This window comes from Scyliorhinus canicula, chromosome 22, assembly GCF_902713615.1.
Source record: "Scyliorhinus canicula chromosome 22, sScyCan1.1, whole genome shotgun sequence".
Lineage (NCBI taxonomy): Eukaryota > Metazoa > Chordata > Chondrichthyes > Carcharhiniformes > Scyliorhinidae > Scyliorhinus > Scyliorhinus canicula.
Window position 1 is genome coordinate 19,261,983 of NC_052167.1, and position 14,413 is coordinate 19,276,395.

The 14,413-nt window shown below is 46.4% G+C and overlaps 1 protein-coding gene across 1 annotated transcript in view; it reads left to right on the forward strand.

Moving 5' to 3' along the window:
• The window catches only part of LOC119956135 (rho GTPase-activating protein 22-like), a 325,941-nt gene that overhangs the window by 34,484 nt on the left and 277,044 nt on the right, over nucleotides 1-14,413 (forward strand). The window lies entirely within an intron of this gene.

The window sequence follows — 14,413 nt, forward strand, 5'->3', positions numbered from 1 at the left end:
GCAAAAGCAGTTTAACTGTTTCAGAGCTGTCATAACATACACACAAGTATATGATGGTGCACAGACAGGCATTGATTGACACATAGGATGACCAATGAACACACAGAACACAGCAGCCAATCACCAGACAGGACATGGCCACTATAAAGCCAGAGGGCACCAGTTTTCCCGCTCTCTCGGGATCCATCCTCTGAGACAGTCAGAGCCCAAGAGCAACAACTAGAACATCCACCATGTGGTAGTAAGATAATCTGGTCAGGTTAGCCTCAGGTCTCCAGTCAACTCAGCATAGTGTCAACCCACAGTTAAAGTGTATATGATAGTTAAGAGCTCAATAAAATAGAGTTGCATTTCTTCAAGTGTTGGAAGCCTGTCTCTCTCAGTGCGGCAGTAAACGCAGTCCCCGCAGACCCAGCTTATCCAGCACAGCAAGAGCCACATCGATTTCCTCAATGATGCGCAACCTCTAAAAAAAACAGATTCTTGGTCATTATAAAATGTTGAAGGACTGTTCCAATATTTGTCACAACAGCATTGGTAATATTTGATACAATTAGATCATAGAATTTACAGTGCAGAAGGAGGCCATTTGGGCCATCGAGTCGACACTGGCCCCCGAAAGAACACCCTGCCAAGGCCCACACCTCTACCCTATCCCCGTAACCCAGCAGCCCCACCTAACCTTTGGACACTACGTGGCAATTTAGCGTAACCATGGCTTTTCGGCCTTTTGGCTCAGATGAGCGTCAGGTCAGGTGTAATGCCTGGATCTGGTATGTCTCTCTCTTGTGGGGACCATGATTTGGATTCAATCTGAATTGGTTGTTTTGGAGCAGGCAAGGAGCTGGATTAGGGGTTCGCCCCTGTCCACACTCTGACCTCTGGCTTTATAACTTTACAACGGAATTTTCAAAACAAATTTCGCATGACCAATCCGCCTAACCCGCGGATTGGACTTTGGACTTTTTGGTTACTTTTTCAGAAGTATTTGTTCGTGGGCTGTGGGCGTCGTTGGCTAGGCCAGCGTGTATTGCCCATCCCTAATTGCCCCTTGAGTAGGTGGCAGAGAGCTGCCGTCTTGAACCGCTGCAGTCCATGCGGTGTAGGCACACCCACTATTAGGGAAGGAATGCCAGGAGTTTGACCCAGCGACAGTTAAGGAACGGCCATATACTTCCAAGTCAGGATGACGAGTGACTTGGAGGGGAACTTCCAGGTGTTCCCATGCATCTGTTGCCCCTTGTTCCTCTAGGTGGTAAAGCTAGGTGGCACAGGTTTATGGTTGGGGGGGGCTGTTATTACATCAAAGAACATGGCACAGTCTCTGCTGGTGAGGTTGTCTTTACATATTATTTGGTTTTAGTAGCAGTCCCATGGGGTTGTGATCAGCAGCATGGGGGCAAGGACTTCTACAAAGGAAAATGGTCACGTTTTGATGATTTGGATCATTTCCCCCCCCCTTGTATTTTTGGAAGTTGTATCACAATGAATAGACGTCCCCTATCAGCTAATAAAAACAAACAGGTTAAAACTCAGGCCAATCAAAGGAAAATAATCTGAAAAAATCCTCTCTTTCCCTTAAATAAATGTACGCCAAAGGTGCATTTTTCAGATGAGCCATTGCACCAAGTCAGGATGGCTCTCTCTGATGGATAAGGAAGATCCCACGAAAGACGAGCAGGGGACCATTTTTGAAGTGAAGTTGCTGTTGTAATCTAGAAAACGCAGCTGCCAATTTGTGTGTAGCAAGCTTCCCAAAACAGCACTGTGTTAATAACCAGAAATTCTGTTTGGGTGATGTGAGCTGCAGGACATATATTGTCCTAGACACCAGAGACAACTCGTCGGCCATCTTTGACTTGTCCCATGGGATCTCTTATGTCCATCTGAGAGGGGACAAATGAAGCCTCGGGGTAGCACCTCACCCGAAAGATAGCAGCTCTGATAATGAAGCACCCCCGTCTGTAGGACAATGAAGTGTCAACCTGGGTTTTGCTTTTAAGTCTCTGTACACATAATCTGCTGACTCAGAGGTTAGAGAGATAACAACAAACCCGGGACTAAGCGGTAGACGATCAAAAGTAATCCAGGAGTTCACCCGAGTCCTGATGGATTTATGAAAAATTACCTTGGGTGAGCCACCTGGAGATACCAGTACTGACTACCATCCATTCCAAAATATCAAAAAGACCCCATGTGGCTGTTCTGAATGCAGCCCGATTATTATTGCTGGTAAAATATGAGCTGGAATGACTCAGTGGATAGGCATGGAATCCATACAGTGTAGAAGGAGGCCATTTGGCCCATCAGGTCTGCACCAACCCTCTTGAAGGGGCAATTTTAGCACCTAACCTGCGCATCTTTGGACTGTGGGAGGAAACCGGAGTACCGGAGGAATCCCACTCACACACGGGGAGAACGTGCAGACTCCACACAGACAGTCACCCAAGGCTGGAATTCAACCTGGGCCCCTGGGGCAGCGAGGCAGCAGTGCTAACCACCGTGCCACCTTGCCGCCCGTCTCTCCTCCCTCTGGGTCAGAAGACCCTGGGTTCAAGTCTCAGTGGTGCAGGCAGTCCAGCGTGTGCTAATCCCCAGCCCAGATAAATGGGAGGCGATAGTGGGAGGAAAGGCTGTAAAACCGCTCGGCAAATCCAAAATGTTGATGCGAAGATGATCAATTCGCATTGTATAAACCTGATGCAACATGGGAAAAGTTAAAAGGCCTGCTGGAAAACCAAATTAAACTTTTGGCATTAATGTTAACGCAACAACAGAGATTCATTTGCTGAGACAAAGTCATTGAGATCAGAATTGATTTTGTGCAAAACCGATGCTCCGTCCACAGCCTTCCAAGATATTTATAGATTGCTCTCCCCGTCCTCCAGAGAGATGAAGGAAATTGACTCAGCCATCGCTCTCCTTCTCTCTCTCTTTCCCTCGCAGTGCTAAAAATAAATCTGGAACAAGCAGCACAGATTTACTGAACCGATGCAAGGTTGGATTTAAGTCGCCGCCTTTGCGATGTGGGTCAGTTGGCCTTGTGCTGTTCTAGAAGCTTCCTCGCCTACTGAGGGGGCGAAGCTGTCAGGGAGCGCTGACATCCAGCGCAAGATTGTCCCTTCTCATGTTTGCTGTGCACCTCTTGTGATTTGAAGCCTGATTCTTGCAATGATGAGCAGCCAGGAATTCTGGGAAGGAGACAGGGCCATTTTTTACCATAAATTATCATCGTACATGGATAATATTCTTCACTATACACCACAAAGCCCCAAATCCTTCATAACCCTTTGAACATGATCCTTGAACATAGAATTCATTTTGAAAGTCCTGTAACAATGCCCTTGTGACTGCTACCATTATAAATGGAAGGCAGATCAATTTGGGATATTTCAGATTGACCCTTACCTTTCTGGGCTAACTTGGGGCAGCACGGTAACACAGTGATTAGCACTGTTGCTTCACAGCGCCAGGGACCTGGTTCAATTCCCAGCTTGGGTCACTGTCTGTGTGGAGTCTGCGCGTTCTCCTCATGTCTGCGTGGGTTTCCTCCAGGTGATCCGGTTTCCTCCCACAAATCTCAAAAGACGTGCTTGTTAGGTGAATTGGACATTCTGAATTCTCCCTTAGTGTACCCGAACTGGCGCTGGAATGTGGCGACTGGAGGCTTTTCACAGTCACTTCGTTGCAGTGTTAATGTATGCCTACTTGTGACACTAATAAAGATTATTATTGCCCAAATCAGCAAAAAGGTAAAATAATCTTCCCACTTAGACTCTTCAAACACAATCCGAAATTCGCACATATGTATTCACAGATTTAAATGCTCCCTTCTTAAAACAAACCGTTAAATATGGATGCAACATTTTTGTGGTCTATCTAATACCTGAGTAAAATAATAAATTAATAGAACACTGACCAGCCAAGCCTGTATTATTGGGCATGACTGATAGACAACAACTTGCACCAAGTCAGAATGTATCAGGATTATACTTAACTAAACCTATCCTGTGTTCCCTCCATCAGTGCCAACCCGTACTTAAACAATCTCTTTAACAAGGAGAATTACCCCAGGGTCCTTGACAAAGTTGGCATCAGGAATATGTGGATGCCAAGTCATTATCAATTACCATTATTAATGAAGAAATTAGAGAGAGCGCAAAAAAAGATTCACAAGAATGGCTCCAGGAAGGAGGAACTTCAGCTACGTAGTTAGATTGAAAAGACAGGAACTGTGCTTCCTGGAGGGAAGGGCAACACGGTGGCACGGTGGTTCGCACGGTTGCCTCACAGCACCAGGGACCTAGGTTCGATTCCGATCTTGGGTGACTATGTGGCGTTTGCAAGTTCTCCCCGTGTGTGCGTGGGTTTCCTCCAGATGCTCCGGTTTCCTCCCACAGTCCAAAGGCGTGCAGATGAGGTGAGGTGGATTGGCTGCACTAAGTTGTCCCTTACTGTCCAAAGATGTGCAGGTTAGGTGGGGTTACTGCGGTTACAGGAATAGGGCGGAGGAGTGAGACCAGGTAGGGTGATCTTTCGGAGGGTCGGTGCAGACTCAATGGGGCAAATGGTCTCCTTCTGCCTTGTAGGGATTCTATGGATACCCTGCCCACAAAAAAGAGAAGAGGTATGGGGGAGAGGATAATTGACCGAGGTCATCAAAATCGTGAGCCATCTGGACTGTTTAAATAGGGAGAATCTGTCCCCATTTCTGGAAGGATTGAAAACCAGAGGGCGCAAGTTTAAAGTGATTGGTAAAAGAAGTAATCGCAGAATGTGGAAAAACATTTTTATGCACCGAGTGGTGAAGATCTGGAATGTTCTATGGTGGATGTCGAGTCAATTGAGGCTTTCAAAAGGAAATTGGATCATTATCTGAAAAGAAAAAAACCATTTGCAGACCCACAGGGAACAGGAAGGGGAGTGGGATTTGGCGAGGTGCTCTTGTGAAGAGACAGCACAGACACGTTTGGGCTGAATGGCCCCTTTCTGTGCTATCACTGTTCTGTGATTGCATGGCAAAAGCGAAATTGTTAGTCGAGAGGGGGTGACCAGGAAAACCTGGCTTTAGTTGGAAGTGGTTAGCACTACTGCCTCACGGTGCCGAGGACCCTGGTTCGATCCTGGCCCATGTGGAGTTTGCACATTCTCCCCGTGCCTGCGTGGGTCTCACCCTCACAACCCAAATAGATATGCAGGGGAGGTGGATTGACCATGCTAAATTGCCCCTTATTTGAGAAAGAAAAATTGGACACGCTAAACTTTGAAAAAAAGATTTCAAACATCACCAGCTAGCTGAGTTTGATTGCAATGAACATGCTAGTATTATAATAATAATAACCTTTTATTGTCACAAGTATGAAGTTACTGTGAAAAGCCCAAGTCGCCTGTGCAGTAACGAACCATTGGCCTTCAACACAGCTATTTACCTTTTCCACCTCTGATTCACGCCCTATTTGCCGGGTGATGCACGATCAATTGCACAAAGACGAGAGTTGAATACAACTGAGGCTTTATTGCTCTAAGATGTGTGGCCTCCCACAGCAGCTGGCGAAATGGCTGCAGCATGGAGGCCACACACATTTATACTCCGCCTACTGGGCGGAGCCAGCAGGCAGGGATTACTGGCGTACCTGTAGTACAGGTCCTACCATACATCAGCTAATATAGGTGCAACAGTAGTTTACCACACCAGGTCATTTACTTTGCCTGGTTGGACCGCACTTGGAGTACTGTGTGCAGTTTTGGGCCTCTTATCTTAGGAAGGATTTTATTACCACAAAAAGAGCGCATCAAAGGTTCACCAGACTTGGTCCTGTGATGGTGAGACTGATCCTCGAAGAGAGATTGGGAAAACTAGGCCTGTATTTGATGTGTCGTATATGTTGGATTAACACGGACTGCAACTCGATGCAGTATCACTTGAAAACAGGCTTCCAACGCTGTAGATGGTTCAACACTGCTTTATTGAACTTGCCGAATAATGTACACAGTTCGCTGTGGGTCGACACTCTATTAATCTAAGCTTGCTAACCTTGGTCTGGCTTGCCCAGACTTGCTCTGTGCCATGTGTAGTAGCTGCCTCGTGTGTTTTATACCGGTAATGTACCCTGTAGTGTACATGGTGATTGGTTGTTCTGTATTCTATGTGGTGATTGGTTCCTGTGTATCCATCACTGCCTGTCTGTATCTCATTATGAACATGAGTGCATATTATGACAGTACTCGCTGGAGTTTAGTAGGATGAGAGCCAATCTCATTAAAACCTGCAAAATAGACAGGGTAGGTGCAGGTAAGATGCTTCCCCTGGTTCAGGAGTCTAGAACCAAGGGATACAATCTCAAAATAAGGGGGGAGCAATTTCGGACCGAGATGAGGAGGAATTTCTTTACCCAGAGGGTGATAAATCTTTGGAATTCTCTGCCACATAGGGCTGTGGAAGCTCAGTCAGTGAGTGTGTTTAAAGCAGGGATTGATAGATTTATTTTTAAAATTTATTTTATTTCAAACTTATTCAAATGGTTACAAGACATAAACATACTCCCCACCACACAATTTTACAGTTTGTACAAATGTTTCCCTATTTTCACCCTCCTCACCCCTCGCAATGAACAACTCCCCAAACATGGTCACAAAGATCCCCACCTTGCCTCAAAGCCCTCCGTTGAACCCCTCAATTCACATTTAACTTTTTACAGATGGAGAAAGTAATATAAGTCTCCCGGCCAAGCCACCACTCCCGGCGCAATGCCGACCTCTATTCCAAGAAGATCCTTTACCGGTTGCAGATCGCAACAGAAATAATGGGCGGCACGTGGAACAGTGGTTAGCACTGCTACCTCACAATGCCAGGGGCCGCGTTTCGATTCCAACCTTGGGTGACTGTGTGGAGTTTGCACGTTCTCCCCGTGTCTGCGTGGGTTTCCTCCGGGAGCTCCGGTTTCGTCCTACAGTCCAATGGTGTACGGGTTAGGCGGATCGGCTGTGCTAGATTTCCTCTCAGTGTCCAAGGATCGGTGGGGTGACGGGGTTGTGGAGATGGGGTGGGGGAGTGGACCTGAATAGGATGTTTCAGAGGGTCGATGCAGACCCGATGGGCCAAATTACCTCCTTCTGCACTGTGGGGATTCTATGATTCCAAATCCAATTTGCAGCATTAGACTTTATTTCTCCCTATAAAAGTCGATAGATAACCATTAATTATCATTAAGCAAATATACTTAGATGCACTCTATTTCTGCCTGATAATAATTCAACCAATGTAGCGTTTGCAGTGTAAGACATGGAAATTACATGTCCCACTGCACTCTCATTGTAACTGTTCCTTTTTGTCTGTCACATTTGAGGTCATTGAATCGCCGCCTTATTGAAAAAGTAACGGAAGTTCGGAATGTGATTTCAATATAATAAGAACAATTTAAGATATTATGTTTTGTAGATGTCTTTATTCGGCATTAGTTACCACTTTATGACACCAGATTCATGGAGCTGTGTAAGATTTATGAAGCTGTGTATCAGCATTCCTGAGATTTGTAGCTCGATACACATACCATGAGGTATCTTTGTTGCATCTTTTTAACTTCCGATGATCCCACTTCACTTTTCAATAAAATACCTCGACCTGAAATTCGAAATCGGGGTAAAACTACCCTGATCTCCCAATTTATCGATCAGTCAAACCCGGCAGGCGGCAGTGAGGCCAACCATGTGGAGGGCCACATTTGCGTTGAGAATCGTGTTTCAGATCGTAAGCTCTTCAAGTTCATAGATCATCGAATTTACAGTGCAGAAGGAGTCCATTCGGCCCATCGAGTCTGCACCGGCTCTTGGAAAGAGCACCCTACCCAAGCCCACACCTCCACCCTATACCCATAACCCAGTAGCCCCACCCAACACGAAGGGCAATTTTGGACACTGAGAGCAATTTATCATGGCCAGTCCACTAACCTGCACATCTTTGGACTGTGGGTGGAAACCGGAGCACCCAGAGGAGACCCACGCACACACGGGGAGAACGTGCAGACTCCGCACAGCCGGGAATCAAAGCTGGGACTCTGGAGCTGTGAAGCAATTGTGCTAACCACTATGCTACCGTGCTGCCCCACTCCGCATAGACAGTGACCCAAGCCGTGAATCCAACCTGGGACCCTGGAGCTGTGAAGCAATTGTGCTAACCACTATGCTACCGTGCTGCCCCACTCCGCACAGACAGGGACCCAAGCTGGGAATCGTACCTCGGACTCTGGAGCTGAGAAGCAATTGTGCTAACCACTGTGCTATCATGCTGCAAGTTATGTGCAGAATAGCAGAGTATGCTCGTGAGAGAAGGTTTACAAGGCAGTTGATGAAAGCTGGAAGTTGTTGGAATGTGCATTTAAACAACGGCTGGGAATAATGGATATCTTGGAGTGCTCACAGCACAGTAATCTGATCCTCTCCTTCAGATAGAATCTCAGCTAAGAGAAGGAAGGTTAATGCGTATTATAACTTTCACATTTACCCCAGGGTAAAATTCCCATCCAGAAATCACGCATATTATTATTTTAATAATAACAACACAGTGAATTTCATAACTCACCTGTCTATGGGTGTATTTAAACTCTAACCACTGGTCAATGACGGACAGCTGTATTTTAGGATCCAGCAAACTGGTTTGTGTCTCGCTGGACGAGGAGATGAGGACTTGCCCGCACACTCAGATCTACCTCTGGACAGACGGGCATTGAAGGACCATTGCCATTTGCCCTGAGCACATGCCGATTGGCCAACATCTTGAACCATTGCTGTTATTTTTTTTAATGGTTTAAAGGTAGCTTGCTAAAAGTCAATCACATCGGTTTATGGCTGGAGTCATGTTTTGGCCTAATGGGGTGAAGACATCAGGATTTCTCCCCTGAAGGATATTGGTCAACTTCCTGGGCAGAACGTTGATGTTCACAGCCAAATGGAGGCTGGTATCGATGCATGTCGGGACTTAACTTCCCTGTGATTGGCATTGAATTGGGATCCCGATATCCCACGCATGGATATCGCACTGAGATTTGCAATTGTGAGATTACAGTTGAAGCTTAAGTGGTGACTTGTAGTCGATAACTGTACCGTTCAAATAATATCGCCAGTCAAAATTCTGAAATCATAAACATGTCTATGGATCTTTATTTTTTTTTAGAAAATATTTTATTGAGGCATTTACAATTTTAACAATTTTAAACATCAAATTTGAACAAAAACAAAAACACAGCAATATAACCAACAAACAGGGAGGCAAAGGCCAGGACATTGGCCTCTCTCACCCCCTGGGCTCCCGGGTCTTCCGACACACCAAAGATCGCCACCTCCGGACTCGGCACCACCCTCACTTTTAAGACGTCTGACGTGATGTCGACAAACCCCTGCCAGAAACCCCTTAGCCTCGGACATGCCCAAAACATATGGGCATGCTTTGCAGGTCCCGCCGCTCAGCGCCCACACCTATCCTCACCCTCCTCAAAGAACCTGTTCATCCGGCCACAGTCAAATGGGCCCTGTGAACCACCTTGAATTGTATCAGGCTGAGCCTGGCGCACGAGGAGGACGCGTTAACTCTCCTCAGGGCATCCTCCCATAATCCGGCCTCCAACCCCCCCGCCCCCAGCTCTTCTTCCCACTTTCTCTTTACCTCCCCTATCGGGGCTCCCTCCTACTCCATCAGCTCCTTATGGACCTCGGAGACCTTCCCCTCTCCTACTCCTGTTCTCGACACCACCTTATCCTGTAGCCCCTGGTACGGCAGGTGCGGGATGGTCAAAACCTGCCTCCGCACAAAATCCCTCACTTGTAAATACCGGAACCCATTGCCACCTGGCAACTCCAACTCCTCCTCCAGCTCCTCGGAGCTCGGGAAACCCTCATCAATGAACAGATTATGGACCTTTATTTCAATGATCTTAAAATACACATTGTCAGCCAGGGAAATTTATACTGCAGCGTCTGGCCCCAAAAGTAAGTATTATTAAGTACTCCCTTTCAAGAGATTCTGCACCACATTACTCAACAATTGAAATGTTAGGAATTCTACCCATTTTCACTGCTAGATCAGGGTCTTTTGCAATGTTAATTTAGCTCCGAGACACATTTAACACACGGGAGATAGCTTCCTCGACATTACGAAGCCAAAGAAAATCTTTTTTTTTGCTAATATCACTAATGTAACTCAGCGCAGTGCCAAATGTTTTGTTATCCGCAGGCCCCACACTTTAATACTCAAATCGGATGGTAAGGAAAGAAAGTATGGCAAAAAATCATCAGCACAGAGTACGAAAACAACTGCTTAGACACTAATGCCAGAGAAATGCTCAGTAACAATGATGTCAAATTGGCTTGCTGTGGTTCAACGAGAGTCTCCAAGTCTCCTGGATAGCCCGACAGTCTCTCGGAATTAAAGATTAATGATCAGTAATTTATCGAGAGCAACCAGAGAGCAAGTTTACAGGGATACTAAAATGAAATTGCTGCCGCTGTTCATTTTCTCTAAACGTTTTAGTTCGATAATTCCAAAAAACAATGAGAGTTGATGGTTGTCTGTTTATTTGAAATAGGTTGGTGGAACATTGAGACAATGCAGCAACATTATTACATAGATAGAACAGTACAGCACAGAACAGGCCCTTCGGCCCTCGATGTTGTGCCAAGCAATGATCACCCTACTCAAACCCACGTATCCACCCTATACCCGTAACCCATGTGGCCACGCGCCATGGGTTGCCCACCGCTGAGTTAAAGGGTCAAAAACGAGAGGACACAGATGTATGATGGTCGGCTGAAGAACCAGTGGCTATGTGAGGAAAAGCTCTTTCTTTTAAATGCAAAGAAGTTTGGAATACACTCTTTGATTGGGTGATGGATAAAGATTCAATAGCAGCTTTCAAAGCGATAGCATGTAAATACGTAATGGAGGAAAAACATTGCACAGATATCAGTGAAGAGCTAAGGAGTGTAAGTAACTGGATTACAAAAGAGCCCGTAAAGACTCAACGGGCCACATGGCCTCCTTCTATGCTGTACTATTTTATAATACCATGTTAAGCATTTATACACTAATTTTGCCAATAACAAGATGGAGACAACAATGTGGATTTTAAGACTTGCTGTTTGGAAACAAGTCTCGCATTCCATCTTACCCGCCTCTTGTAGAAACTCTTTGTGGGCTCTTTTGAACAGTAATCCAGTTACTTACACTCCTTAGCTCTTCCCTGATGTGCGCTTCCGCTGAAAACAGCTAATATTTATAGCTATTTCAATTGTTACATGGTTCCTATCACCTTCCCTTTTTAAATGAAGGAGTGACATTTGCAATTTTCCAATGCAAGGTCGTATTTCCTGATTCCCGGGCATTTTGGTAAATTAGAACTTTGGTATCTACAGTTTCCTCATCTATTTCTGTTAATACCTGGAAGCCACCAGGACCAAGAGAATTTTTTATTTAAGTCCCGCTATTTTCTCCATTTCTATTTAACCCACTTGATTTCTTCATTTTACTTATTTTTAGGTTTCCTTGTGCTGCTGGTATTTTGTTCTCTCCCACCGCTGAAAATGGATGCAAAGTGTTGTTTTTATTCTTTCATTCGATGTGGGCAAGGCTAACATTTCGTGGCATTCATTTTTTTTAAATTTAGAGTACCCAATCCATTTTTTCCAATTAAGGGGCAATTTAGTGTGGCCAATCCACCTACTCTGCACATCTTTGGGTTGTGGGGGCGAAACCCACGCAGACACGGGGAGAATGTGCAAACTCCACACGGACAGTGACCCAGAGCCGGGATCGAACCTAGGACCTCGGCCGCAGTGCTAACCCACTGCACCAACGTGCTGCCCTTGCCCATCATTTATTGCCCCAGAGAAGGTGGTGTGAGCTGCCCTCTTGACCCGCTGCAGTCCATCTGGTGCAGGTACACCCACTGTGCTATTAGGGAGGCTGTTCCAGGATTTCGACCCAGCGACAGTGAAGGAACGCCGATATATTTCCAAGTCAGGTGGTTTGGAGGGGAACCTCCAGGTGGCGGTGTTGCCCTTGTCCTTCTGGTTATTCGAGGTTGTGGGTTGGGAAGGTGCAGTCCAAGGAGCCTTGGTGGGCTGCTGCGGTGTATCTTGTAGATGGTTGCACACTGCTGCCCCCTATGTGTCACTAGGGAAGGAAGTGACTGTTTAAGTTGGTGGATGAGGTGTCGATCAAGCGGGCTGCTTTATCCTGGATGGGCAAAAGTCTCCTTTCTGTTACGGCCTTGTCTGCATCCATCTTTAATACACCACATTGCAAGTTACCACTCTCCTTCTCTGAACAGATTTCTGAAAACTTGTTATCTTTGATATCCCTTGCCTGTTTTTGTCTGTTTTCCCGATTTGCTCCTCATCATTTTCCTTGTATCCCATTGTTACTTCTTAAAATTCTTCCCAGTTCATTGAATTTCCACTTTTTCTTGCATTTGTGTGAAGCATAGCTGTTCATTTTATTCTGTCCCTTATTCCATTGTTTGACCATGTTTATTCTACCCAAGGGAAGCCTTGAAGCCTTTACCTTCTATGGAAATGTGCCCTTTTTTCTAATATAGATGTAAATTACGAGAAAACTAGGGTTGCGTTCTCTGGAGTTCAGAAGATAGAACATAGAACATACAGTGCAGAAGGAGGCCATTCGGCCCATCGAGTGCATTGACCCACTTAAGCCCTCACTTCCACCCTATCCCCATAACCCAACAGCCCCTCTGACCTTTTTGGTCACCAAGGGCAATTTGGCATGGCCAATTAACCTAACCTGCACGTCTTTGGACTGTGGGAGGAAACCGGAGCACCCGGAGGAAACCCACTCAGACACAGGGAGGACGTGCAGACTCCGCACAGACAGTGACCCAGCGGCGAATCGAACCTGGGACCCTGGAGCTGTGAAGGCACAGTGCTACCCACTTGTGCTACCGTGCTGCCCTGACCAAGGGGTTAAGAAATTCTGAGGAACAGACTGGGTTAGAATCATAGACTCTAGGCAGCACGGTGGCGCAGTGGTTAGCACTGCTGCCTCATGATGCTGAGGTCCCAGGTTCGATCCCGGCCCTGGGTCAGTGTTCATGTGGAATTTGCACATTGTCCCCATGTTTGAGTGGGTTTCGACCGCACAACCCAAAGATGTGCAGGCTAGGTGGATTGACAATGCTAAATTGCCCCTTAATTGGAAAAATGATTTCGGTACTCATAATTTATTCCTTAAAAAATAATCATAGAATCTCCAGTGCAGAAGGAGGCCATTCAGCCCATTGAGTCTGAATCGGCCCTTGTAAAGAGCACCCTATTTAAGCCCACACCTCCAACCTATCCCCGTAACCCCACCCAACCTTTTTGGACACTAAGGGGCAATTTAGCACGGCCAATCCACCTAAAATGCACATCTTTGGACTGTGGGAGGAAATTGGAACACCCGGAGGAAACCCACGCAGACACGGGGAGAACGTGCAGACTCCACCCAGACAGTGACCCAAGCCGGGAATCGAACCTGGGACCCTGGTGCTGTGAAGCAACAGTGCTAACCACTGTGCTACCGTGCCACCCGAGTTGACAGAGGGAAATTATTTCCACTGGTTGGGGAGTCTCAGACCCTAAAGGGGGCAGAGGCTGGAAAATAGAGGCGGCAATATTCAGATACACCTCCACACAGAAAGGGCAATCGAAGTTTATAACTTTCATCCACAACCAGAAATTCATGGCCGATCAATTGTTCATTTTGTATCTGAGATTGGCAAATTTTTGTTAACTCAAAGTATATGAGACAAGGGTGGGTCTATGGAGTTAGGTTGCAGATCATCCCTGATCTCATTGAATAGCAGACAGGTTTGAGGGGCTAAGAATGTTAGAACATAGAACAGTACAGCACAGAACAGGCTCTTCAGCCCTCGATGTTGTGCCGAGCAATGATCACCCTACTCAAACCCACGTATCTGCCCTATACCCGTAACCCAACAACCCCCCCCTTAACCTTACTTTTTAGGACACTAAGGGCAATTTAGCATGGCCAATCCACCTAACCCGCACATCTTTGGACTGTGGGAGGAAACCGGAGCACCCGGAGGAAACCCACGCACACACGGGGAGGACGTGCAGACTCCGCACAGACTGACCCAGCCGGGAATCGAACCTGGGACCCTGGAGCTGTGAAGCAATTATGCTAACCACCATGCTACCGTGCTGTCGTTCCTCTGTTCCAATGTGTCAAACACCCGTTTGAATAGTTCTCGCTGTTTATCTGAAGGGTGACCCATTTAACAGTTTGGCCGGTTCACTGAGACATAAAATCATCCTTCGGGCATACAACAACAACTTGGAATCATCCGAGTGGCCGCAGTACAGAGGGAGGCCATTTGGCCAGCTCTGCCTGTGCTGGTGCCCTGAG